Here is a 12619-nt window from a genome sequence, read left to right on the forward strand (position 1 = left end):
TGGTCTGGCTCTGGACTACGTTTCCCAGAGGCCACAGTGGCCCGACGTTACGTCTTTCTTGACGTCGTGGCGAGATCGTTAGCTCCACAGGGACCCGGACGCGACCAAGGGGAGGCAGAAGGTGAGGGGTCTGGGAGTCCGGGGCGGGGACGGGGCGTGTCCAGAGCCTCTGGTCTGTGAGCGCAGGCGGCTGCGGGCTGAGAATGCCTATTGTGAATGAGTCTTTGTGCCTGCATGACCAGGTGTGGGTGACTGAGTGCGCCGTTGTGGCCACCTGTCTCCAGAGTGTAAGTCTGGTTGTGTTTGTGTAACCATGTGCGATACTGTGTGTTGGGGTGTGGGGTCCTTGCTACTGTGGAGTGATAACTGCTTGTGTCTCTGTTGTGTATGTGTGACTGTACGCCTTGTTTTGGGGGGTGTGAGTGTGGTTGAGACTGAGACTGGTGCGGGTGTCTCTGCGGTTATGATTCCATGTCTCCAGGGTGAGCATATGGTTTTGGTTCCACAATATTGTAGCCACGTGTGGTATTGTGTGCAGCTGTGTGGCTGTGACTGTATGGTGACAATGCGTGTGTATCCCTCTTGTGTCCCTTGGAGTGTGTCTGTGAAACGGTTACTGTGTGTGGTGCTGTGTTTGTAAGTGTAACTTGTCTTTCTTTGCCTGTGTGAGTGTTACTGTGTCTCAGAGTGAGTGTTCAGTTATGACTGGTTGGTGTTGGGTGGGCTGGAGTGCTAGTGATTATATGTGTCCCCCAAGTCGGTATGTGATTGTGATTGTGAGAGACATTTGTGGATATTGGTTTGGGAAGGCTGTGACTATATGGGAGTGACTTTGTGTGTCATGGTGGTGAGTAGAATTGAGTGACTGTCTTTTTAGTGGGTTTGAGATTGTGACTGTGTATAAGAGCCTGGAGGTGTCTGTGATTGTATGGTTGTATCCTTGTATATGTCTGAGTGAATGCGTGGTTGTGGTTATGTTTGTGTGACACTGACCATTTGTGTCCCACCAAGTGTGCCAGTGTGAGGTGCATGTGACTCCAGTATACTGACCCTTGCAGAACCTGTGAAGACTGTGGCCCTGGTCAGTGATAGGCTCAACCTTTGTGACACTGGGATTGGACATGATGTCCAGTCTTCTCAGACTTCTGTCTCCTGTGTGGAGATCAAAATGTTCTGGTTACTTATGATTACTTTTTAAAAAAGTTTTCTCCAAAAAGATGTTGAGAAGAAAAGGAAAGAATTGCTATGGAACATCCAAAAGCTAATTTCAAGATGCATGAGTTTTTCTTCTTTCCCTGAGACATCTTCTTTTTCATGATGTGCTTTTCTTTTTCTTTCTTTTTTTTTTTTTTTTTTTCCCCTGAAACTTCTAGCCTAGCATCTCTTCCCCCAAAGTGACCTGGTCACCAGTATTTTGCCATTGGAGTAAATTATTGAGAGTCCTCGAGGTGAACTGAAGGTCCATATACCCCCTGCTTCCCGCACACCTAATGTTCATTACAATTTTTTTAACTTTTCATTTTGAATTAGTTTTAGACTTAAAACTCTTGCAAAAAATAGAATTCCCTTATATACTTTTTTAAGATTTTATTTTTTTAATTTTATTTATTTATTTGACACAGGGAGAGATTAGGCAGAGAGGGAGGCAGAGAGAGAGAGGGAGGGAAGCAGGCTCCCCGCTGAGCAGGACACCTAGATCATGACCTGAGCTAAAGGCAGAGGCCCAACCCACTGAACCACCCAGGTGCCCCAAGATTTTATTTTTAAGTATTCTCTACGCCCAGCATGGGGCTCAAGCTCACAAACCCAGAATCAGGAGTTGCACATTCCACTGACTGAAGCACCCAAACCCCCCAGAATTCCCAAATATTCTCAACCTGCTTCCCCATTTTTCCATTTTATGGTTATGTTACCATCTACATAATCACAGTACATAATCAAAAGCAAGAGATTAATATTGACACACTATAACTAACTAATCTACAAACTTTTTTCAGATTTCATCAGTGTCCCTCACTATTGTTTTTCTGCACAAAGATCCAATCCAGGATCATATGTTGCAGTTAGTAAGTCTGCACAGTCTTCTTTGACCTGGCACAATTCCTTGGTCTTTATTTGTCTTACTTGACTTTGACACTTCTGAAGAGTACTGACCATTTATCTTGTAAATTCTGCAATGTAGAATGTTCCCCAATTTGAGGCTGTTTGATGCTTCCTTATGATTAAATTCAGAGTATGCTTTTGGGACGAGAATACCCCAAAAGTGATGTGTTCTTTTTTTTTTTTTTTAAGATTTTATTTATTTGACAGACATAGATCACAAGTAGACAGAGGCAGGCAGAGAGGGGGGAAGCAGTCTCCCTGCTCAGCAGAGAGCCTGATGGGGGGTTAGATCCCAGGACTCTTGAGATCACGACCTGAGCGGAAGGCAGAGGCTTAAACCACTGAGCCACCCAGGCACCACAAGTGATATGTTCTTATCAGTGCATCATATCAGGAGATCAAGAGGTCAGTTTGCCTCATTACTAGTGGTAACTTTAATCACTTGATTAAGTGGTTGGTGTCTGTCCAGTTTTAACACTACAAAGTCACTATTTTTCCCATAGTAATTAATGTGTGCCTGGTAGAGAAGTACCTTAAGCTTTTCAGCTTTTCATTTTACTTCTACCTGCAAATCTTAACATTCATTGATAATTTTTGCCTGAAAATATTACAGGCTATCCGCCAAATGGTGATTTTTAAAATTTCCATCCTTCCTTCCAGATTTATTAAATAGGATCCTACTGTTAGAAGTGATTTTCCTTCTCCCCCACTTATTTACTAAATCATTTGTGTATATATAAATTGGATTTTTTTTTCTTTTTTTAGCTCTGTAGATTATAATTAATTACTGCCACTGTGTCTTTGCTCAAATTGCCCCAGATCTGGCCATTGGGAGCTCCTTTAAGTTGACTTCTGTATGCTTTCAATGTGTCCCCTTTATTACTTTTTTTTTTTAAGATTTTATTTATTTATTTGACAGATCACAAGTAGGCAGAGAGGCAAGCAGAGAGAGGGGGAAGCAGCCTCCCTGCTGAGCAGAGAGCCTGATGCAGGGCTTGATCTCAGGCCCCTGAGAAGGCAGAGGCTTAATCCACTGAGCCACCCAGGTGGCCTATTATTATTTTTTTTAATACTGCCATATTTTCTGGCACCACGAGATGTTTCAAGCTGATACTGTACTTTTGTTATCCAAAACTGGATTTGTCTCTTGGTGGGTGTCAAGCCCAAAGACAAAACCAGTCAAAGAATAGGAAAAGGAAGAGTTTTCTTTACACTAAGTAAAGGAGAACACCAGGGATTTTCCCTAAAGCAGTGTCTCCCTAAGCAAAAGAATTGGGGAAGTTTTAAGCTAAGGGTGCCTATATGTTAACAAAGGGGCTTGTACAATGGGGAATACAGCATGGAACACAGGCAAAAGTCATCTTGAAATGACTGACTGTGAGTCAAAGTCATGAGGGCTGGCAAAAGACAGCATCATCAGTTATCTGGCTCCAACTGGTCTGGTATCTGAGTGCTCAAAGGGGTTTAGATCCTACAAATACAATTCAAGAATATGCATCAGGAAAAAAAAAAAAAAAGAATATGCATCAGGTTAGTTTTCACTTTTGAATCAGCCTGGTGAATTTTACCGCTTATTTGTCATCCCTGGTATGATTAGGTTATCTCCTGGCCTGACAGTGGCCGTTTGTTCTTACATTCTTTCACAAGATGGCCAGAGGCCTAAAATGACTTTTTCTTTTTCTTTTTTTTTTTTAAGATTTTATTTATTTGACAGAGAGAGAGAGAGAGCTCACAAGTAGACAGAGAGGCAGGCGGGGGGGGAGGGGAGCAGGCTCCCCCCCACACCCCGAGCAGAGCCCAATGCAGGGCTGGATCCCAGGACCCTGAGACCATAACTCTGAGACCATGACCTGAGCTGAAGGCAGAGACTTAACCCACTAAGCCATCCAGGAGCTCCCGAAAATGACTTTTCTTATATCAAGAAAGCTGTGTGTCTGGTCCCCCCCCATGGGCCCCTAACTTTCTGTTTATACTTTTCTAGCCCCATTTCTGGAACATGTACATTTCCAGGGAACACTGGCTCCTTTTAGTAGAAAATGGTATTTAGAAACCAAGATTAAATATACCCATTGCTTCTAGGTATGAAGTATGAAGTACCTCAGCTATGAAGTATATGTATCTACATTGCACACACACCCCTATATCTACCTGTGTGAATATCTATACAGATAATTCATTGTTTCATATGATTTCTCTAATTCCAGTTTAACACTGAGGGTTTATTCCAGCCTTCTCCATTTACTTTTTTTGGTAACTCCTTTCTCTGACATTGGAAAAGTCGACTCTTGGGGCACCTTGGTGGCTAAGTGTCTTCCTTCAGGTCATGATCCCAGGGGTCTGGGATCGGCCTATATGGGGCTCCCTGCTCAGAAGGGAGTCTGCCTCTCCCTCCTCTCTCTCTGCCCTTCCCCGCTGTTTCTCTCTCAAATAAATAAATGAAATCTTAAAAAAAAAAAAAAAAAAAAAAAAAACCGTTGACTCTTATTAACCACAATATATTTATCTACTTTCTCAGTCCTAAGTAGAAAGTAGTTTAAGAATGCTGACTTAAGGGGCGCCTGGGTGACTCAGTGGGTTAAAGCCTCTGCCTTCGGCTCAGGTCATGATACCAGGGTCCTGATCAGCAGGTCCTTGTCTCTCTCTGCTTACTTGTGATCTCTGTCTGTCAAATAAAAAAAAAAAAAGAATGCTGACCTAAAATAAGACAAAATCAGAGAGGAAGACAAACCATAAGAGCCTCCTAACTATAGGAAACAAACTGAGGGTTAGGTGGGTGGGAGGATGGGGTGATGGGGCGATGAGCATTAAGGAGAGCACTTGATGTAATGAGTACTGGGTGTTAAATGCACTGATGAATCACTAAACTACCTCTGAAACTAACAATACCCTATATTTTAATTAATTGATTTTAAACTTAAAAAAATTGCCGACCTACACTCCCATACCTCGTACAGTTACTTTAATCTTTAGTCTTACAGTATATAGTGGAAATACAGCTTTCCCTATACCCTCCTATATGATAATGTTACTGATTTGTAATATAGATAGGTTCATTTGTTACTATTTGTATTGTATTTTGGATTTACACGCACATACATCCCGACTGATCTTAATTATTTTTTGACTATATGAAACATTACTATGGTTCTAAAAGCCTTAATTATTTTTTTTTTAAGGTTTATTTATTTGAGAAAGAGAGAGAGCACAGACATGCAGTGGGATGTGAGGGGCAGAGAGAAAGAGAAACCTAAGCAGACTCCATGCTGAGCTAGAGCCCAACTCAGGGCTTGATCTCATAACCCTGAGATCATGACCTGAGCTGAAACCAAGAGTCAGATGCTTAACCACCTGTGCCACCCAGGCATCCCTAAAAGCCATAATTAGACAAAAGATCTACCCAATCACTCTTCCACCATTCCTTCTCTCGCAGTCCTGTTACTCCATTCTTCCCAGACTGTTCCCACTCGCTCATTGTAGGTAACCAATTTCTTTAGTTTGTTGGGGGTTTTTATGTTTGAATATACATTAAAATATACAGAAAATTTAAATATACATAAAACTGGCCTATGTTTTTTTAAATATTTTATTTATTTATTTGACAGAGAGATCACAAGTAGGCAGAGAGGCAGACAGAGAGAGGGGGAAGCAGGCTTCCCTGCTGAGCAGAGAGCCCGATGTGGGGCTCGATCCCAGGACCCTGGGATCATGACCTGAGCTGAAGGCATAGTCTTTAACCCACTGAGCCACCCAGGCGCCCTATTTTTAAATGTACCATTCAGTGACATTAAGTACGTTTATGTTGTTGTGCAGCCATCACAATGATCCATCTCCAAAACTTTCTTCATCTTCCAAAACTAAAACTCTGCTCCCATTGAACAATAACTCCCCAATTGCCCCTCCCTCCTTAACTTTAACTCCCTCCTTTAACTTCCACCTTTTGGCTACTATGAATAATAGTGCTACAAACATTTGTTAACAAATACCTGTTCGAATTCCTGCTTTCTCTTCTTGGGGGTACATACCCAGAAGTGGAATTGCTGGGTCACAGTAATTCTATGTTTAATTTTGTGAGGAATCAGCATACACCATTTTCCACAGATGCTAAACCATTTTATCTTCCATCCAGCAAAGGACAAAGATTCCAGTTTCTCCACATCCTTGCCAACACTTGATATACTTATATATTTATGTATTTTTAAAGATTTTATTTATTTATTTGACAGACAGAGATCACAAGTTGGCCCCAACCAACTGAGCCACCCGGGCGCCCCTATATTTACATTTTAAAGTATTTTTATGATAGCTATTTTAATGTGCATGAAGTGGTATCTCATTGTGAATTTCTTTTAAGTTTATTACTTTTTTTAGTAATCTCTGCTCTGTACCCCACATGAGACTCAAATTCACAACCCAACTGAGCGAGGCAGGTGCCCCATGTTGTGGTTTTGCTGTGCATTGGCCTAATGATTAGTGATGTTGGGGATCTTTTCATGTGCTTCTCGGCCATTTGAATATCTTTGAGAAATGTCCTTTGCCTATTTTTAATTGGGTTGGTTTTTGTTGCTGAGTTGTAGGATTTTTTTTTTTTTTTTGTATCCTAAGTATTGATCCCTTATTAGACACATGATTTACAAATACTTGTTCCCTGTCCATGGATTGTTTTTTTACTCTGTTGATAGTTTCCTTTAACACACAGTTTTTTAATTTTGATAAAGTCCACAACCTATCTATTTTTTTCCTTTGTTGCTTTTGCTTTCTTTAAAATATCCAGGAAATCATTAGGTTAATTAATTACATCCAACATTGTGAAAAATTTTCCCTATGGTTTCTTCTAAGAGTTATAGTTTTAGTTCTTACGTTTGGATCTCTGATATGTTTTTTGAGTTAACTTTTGTATATAGTACAAAAATAGGGGTCCATCTTCATTCTTTTGCATATAGATACCCAGTTTAACTGGTGCTATTTGTTGAAAAGTATGTGAGCACATATGCAAGGGTTTCCATTCTATGCTATTGGTCTAGATATCTGACATTATGGCAGTACCACACTGTTTTGATTACTGTAATAATGAGTTTTTTTTAAAGATTTTATTTATTTATTTGACAGACAGAGATCCCAAGTAGGCAGAGAGGCAGGCAGAGGGAGAGAGGGGGAAGCAGGCTTCCCACTGAGCAGAGAGCCCAATGCAGGGGTCCATCCCAGGACCCTGAGATCATGACCTGAGCCAAAGGCAGAGGCTTTAACCCACTGAGCCACCCAGGCACCCCTGTAATGTTTTGAAATCAGTGTTTTCTGTTCTAACCAGCAGTGTTCTGTGTTCCAACTTTGTTCTTTTTCAAGACTGTTCCTTTAAAAAAAATAAAAGACTGTTCGTTCAGATGCTTTGTGTATTTTAGGATGAATTTTTTTGTTTCTACAAAAAAAAATCATTGAGTTTTGATAAGGATTGCATTAAATCTGTATATTACTTTAGGTAGTATTGGTATCTGTCTTGGTCAGCTGAGGCTGCTCAGAGTTAGGGAGGCTGGAAGTCTGAGACCAGGGTGCCAGCATAGTTGGTTTCTAGTTAGGGCTCCCTTCCGGGCTTGCACATGCTCACAATCTTGCTGTGTCTTCACAGGAAGACAGAGAGAGAGAGAGAGAGAGAAAGCAAGCTCTCTCTAGTGTCTCTTTTTTATTTTTTTTAAGATTTTATTTATTTATTTGACAGAGATGACAAGTAGGCAGAGAGGCGGAGAGAGAGAGAGAGGAAGGGAAGCAGGCTCCCTGCTGAGCAGAGAGCCCAGTGTGGGGCTCGATCCCAGGACCCCGGGATCAACGAGCCACCCAGGCGCCACTCTAGTGTCTCTTTTTATAGGAATACTAATAGTATTGTACCAGGACCCCACCCTTATAAACTCATTTAATTTTAATTACTTCCACAATGGTCCTCTCTTCAAATACAGTGACAGTAGGTGTTCCAGCTTCAACATAGGAATTTGTCTTCCAGTCCTTGGGCAACAGGATATCTTATCATTTATTTATGTCTTCTTCCATTTCTTTAAGCAGTGTTTTGTAGTTTTCAGTGTGTAAGTCATTTGCTTCCTTGGTTAAGTTTAGTCCGAAGTATTTTGTTCTTTTTGATACTGTTCTTTTCAGATACTTCATTATTACTGTGTAGAAATGCAACTGATTTTTGTGAGTTGACTTTGAAGCCTGCAACTTTGCTGAATTTGTTTATTCTTTTTTTTTTTTTAAAGATTTTATTTATTTATTTGACAGACAGAGATCACAAGCAGGCAGGGAGGAAGCAGGCTCCCCATTGAGCAGAGATCCTGAAGCGGGGCTCAATCCCAGGACCCCGAGACCACTACCCGAGCTGAAGGCAGAGGCTTTAACCCACTGAGCCACCCAGGTGCCCCTGAATTTGTTTATTCTAACAGATTCGTGTTAATGTGTGAATCTCTAGGGTTTTCTACATGCACGATCATGTCATCTAAGAATAGAAGTAATTTTATTTCTGCCTTTCCAATTTGGATGCCTTTTACCTCTCTTTTTTTGCCTAAAATTGCTCTGGCTAAGACTTCCAGTACTATGTTGATGAACATCTTTTCATATGCATAAGGGGCATTTTTACATCTTCTCTGCAAACTATGTGTTCATATCTTTTTCCTATTTTTCTTTCAGTTTTTTGGAGTTTTGTCTCAATGTTTAAGAATTCGTCGGGTGCCTGGATGGCATTAAGCCTCTTAAGGTGGGTTAAGCCTCTGCCTTCGGCTCAGGTCATGATCTCCGGGTCCTGGGATCGAGTCCTGCTTTGGGCTCTCTTCTTGGCAGGGAGCCTGCTTCCTCCTCTCTCTCTCTGCCTACTTGTGATCTTGCTCTGTCAAATAAATAAATAAAATCTTAAAAAAAAAAAGAATTCATCACAGATGAAGGATATTAGTCCTTCATCTGTGATGCATGGTACATGTATTTTCTTTTAATTGTCAGTGGTATTTTAACTTTGTTTATGGTGTTTTTTTGCAATTCAATTTTTTTAAAGTTATATAATCAAATTTACCAATTTTTTTTTATTACTTATGGACTTTGAAAGACTTTCTAAACCCCAGGATTAAAGAGGAATTTACCTGTGTAATATCTAATATCTGTATGGTTTCATCTTTTCCATTTATATCTCTGATACGTTTGGAGTTGAATGGATTTAAGTTTGGAGGAATGGATTTAAGTTTATATTTTTCAAATAGCTACCCAGTTTCCCCAATACCATTATTAAAAACTTGTGATCTCATTCATTTTCATCATATAATAAATTTCCAGATATGCTTGGTACTATTTCTATGCCTTCTGTTCTGCTCCACTGGTCTGTTCATCTATTTATGCACTGCTACCACGCTGTTTTAATTAAAGAGACCTTGCAGTATATTTTCATGTCTGGTACAGCCACATCCTGGAAGTCTGGATAAAGATAGACATTTGTTGCAGTCGGGATGGTTGCGTGGCTCAGTCAGTTAAGCGTCTGACTCTTGATTTTAACTCAGGTCGTGATCTCAGTTTCGTGAGATAGAGCCCCATATTGGGCTCGTGCTGGGAGTGGAGCCTGATTAAGAGTTTCTCTCTACTCTCTCTGCCCCACCCATGCACTCCTGCTCACTCTCTCTCTCTTAAAAAAAAAAAAAAAAGTTTCTTGCAGTGACCAGATCTAATTTGATTTTGGGGCATTTTGGGTTTTGGGTTGTCTTAAATTTGCTTCAAGCCAAATCCTTATTGTGCTTTTGATAAACTATGAGAAATTAAAAAAATATCGTTAGTATACTTAATGTTTGTGAGTTAGTTGTTATAGCAGGGTTTTAAATAAGGTCTTGGTCCCCACCCTTAGACGTCAGGGCTCTGCAGACTCCATAAAATTATATGCATAATTTTTGCAGATATTTATTCATTTGATTTTTTTCTTGGAAGAAGTTTTAAGATTCCATAAGATTTTCACAGAGAAGCAGGCAGAGAGAGAGGAGGAAGCAGGCTCCCTGCTGAGCAGAGAGCCTGATGCGGGGCTCAGTCCCAGGACTCTGGGATCATGATCTGAGCCAAAGGCAGAGGCATAACCCACTGAGCCACCCAGGCGCCACCTCAAAGAGATTTAAGACCCCTGAAAATTTAAAACCACAGGTCTAAAATATAAGACAGTAGATACCTGGTAATAGCCTCTGAGATATCCAAAATTTGCACCCTACAATAGGGAAATAGAAGAGGAATGTTCCTCCATCTATTACATCCCCATGATGGAGTATTATCCAGCTAATAAAAAATACGCTTACGGGGGCACCTGGGTGGCTCAGTGGGCTAAAGCCTCTGCCTTCGGCTGAGGTCATGATCCCGGAGTCCTGGGATCCAGCCCCACATCGGGGTGTCTGCTCAGTGGCGAGCTTTCCCCCACCCCCTGCCTGCCCCTCTGCCTACTTGTGATCTCTGTCAAATAAATAAAAAATTTTTTTAAAAATCTAAAAATATATACATATATGCTTACAAAGTATTAATCAGAACAAGGAAAAGGATATCATAAACAAAATGATAAATTAAAAAGTGCTCAAATTTTGCAAAGACCCCACCAAAAATTTTCTGGTTAGTGATTGAACAGAGAAATTCACTGTATATCTGACACAATGCTTTCTGCTTTGCATACACTTATTAATTTGAACTCTCCTGAAAATTGGTCATTCACAGAATGTTCTTGATAATGAGGCTATGTATCAATGTACCAGGGGGTAGGAGTCAACATTTAAATGACTGTTACAGAACTTTTAGTTATTATTGGTTTCAATCACACTAATTTCCTTTTCTGTCCCTATTCATGTCAAAGACATTTTCTCAATTGCTCATAATTTTCCTACTGCTGGGATAATAAATACCAACTACCATTATGGTAATTTATTTTTAAATGGAAACAATATTGTTATGATTTTTATTATGAAAAGTATAAACAATGCAAAAATAGAAACTTGCTGACAGAGATCACAAGTAGGCAGAGAGGCAGGCAGAGAGAGAGAGTAGGGGAAGCAGGCTCCCCGCAGAGCCCAGAACCTGATGCAGGGCTCAATCCCAGGACCCCAAGATCATGACCTGAGCTGAAGGCAGAGACTTTAACCCATTGAGCCATCCAGGTGCCCCATTATGCTCTTAGTATTTTGATGGATATATTTCAAATATTTTTTTCTGTGTGATTTTATAGAGGGGTATCACTTACATATAAATCCTATAACCTGCCTGCTTCATTTAATAATGCATTGACCACGGCGCCTGGGTGGCTCAGTGGGTTAAGCCTCTGCCTTCTGCTCAGGTCATGATCTCGGGGTCCTGGAATCGAGTCCCGCATCGGGCTCTCTGCTTGGAGGGGGCCTGCTTTCTCCTCTCTCTCTCTGCCTGCCTCTCTGCCTACTTGTGATTTATCTCTGTCAAATAAATAAATAATGCATTGACCATAGTAGTACTGTTGTATTTTTTAAAAAGATTTTATTTATTCATTTGAGGGGGGCGGGGAGAGAGCACAAGCAGTGGGAAGGGACAGATGGAGAGGGAGATAGCACTGAGCACTGAGCCAGTCACTGGGCATGATCCTGGACCCTGAGATCATGACCTCAGCTGAAGTCAGACATCTAACTGACTGAGCCACGTAGGCTCCCTGGTACTGCTGTATTTTAAAATCACTGCTTAGTATTTCATTATCAAGATGTACCTTAATTTATTCATTTTATTGTCTATTAAAGAGTGTTTATATTTCTGTAATTCAATTATGAGCTATTCCCAAAAGTATTTTTGTATATACCATGTCATGTATTTTTATAATGAATTCCTTTGGGACATTAGACATTTATTAAGAATTTGCAAAGATGCAAAATCCTAATCTAGAACTCAAGGACACAAAATGCTATTTATAGTCTTGAGAGGCGCCTGGGTTGCTCAGTCAGTTGAGCAACTGACTTTGGCTCAGGTAATGATCTTGGGGTCCTGAGATCAAGCCCTGTATTAGGCTCTGTGCCTAGCTGAGAGTCTGCTTGTCCATCTCCCTCTCCTTCTGCCCACCTCCATGCTAACTCTGTCTCTCTCTCAAATGAATAAATAAAATCTTTTTTAAAAATTAAAAATAAGGGGTGCCTGGGTGGCTCAGTGCATTTAAGCCTCTGCCTTCGGCTCAGGTCATGGTCCTTGGATCCCGGGATCGAACCCTGCATTGGGCTCTCTGCTCAGCAGGGAGCCTGCTTCCCCCTCTCTCTCTTTCTGTCTCTCTGCCTACTTGTGATGTCCCTCTGTCAAATAAATAAAATCATTTTTAAAAATTAAAAATAAATAAAATAAAATTTATAGTCTTGGGGCATCTGGCTAGCCTGATCAGTAAGCATGATTTTTTTTTTTTTAAGATTTTATTTATTTATTTGACAGACAGAGATCACAAGTAGGTTGGGCGCCTGGGTGGCTCAGTGGGTTAAGCCGCTGCCTTCGGCTCAGGTCATGATCTCAGGGTCCTGGGATCGAGTCCCGCATC

General features: G+C 40.8%; 1 protein-coding gene across 8 annotated transcripts in view; it reads left to right on the forward strand.

Moving 5' to 3' along the window:
- Nucleotides 1–31: 31 nt before the first annotated feature.
- The window catches only part of ZNF565 (zinc finger protein 565), a 26628-nt gene continuing 14040 nt past the window's right edge, over nt 32–12619 (forward strand). For 2 of the 8 annotated variants that reach the window (XM_059383545.1, XM_059383544.1), the window contains exons 1-2: nt 58–121; nt 8770–8836. The gene's annotated coding sequence lies outside the window, so the exon portion shown is untranslated. Of the gene's footprint in view, nt 122–8342; nt 8498–8769; nt 8837–12619 lie in introns of all 8 variants that reach the window. The other 6 variants (XM_059383537.1, XM_059383543.1, XM_059383539.1 and 3 more) reach the window with 5 other exon arrangements.

The sequence above is a fragment of the Mustela nigripes genome, chromosome 17 (assembly GCF_022355385.1).
Source record: "Mustela nigripes isolate SB6536 chromosome 17, MUSNIG.SB6536, whole genome shotgun sequence".
Lineage (NCBI taxonomy): Eukaryota > Metazoa > Chordata > Mammalia > Carnivora > Mustelidae > Mustela > Mustela nigripes.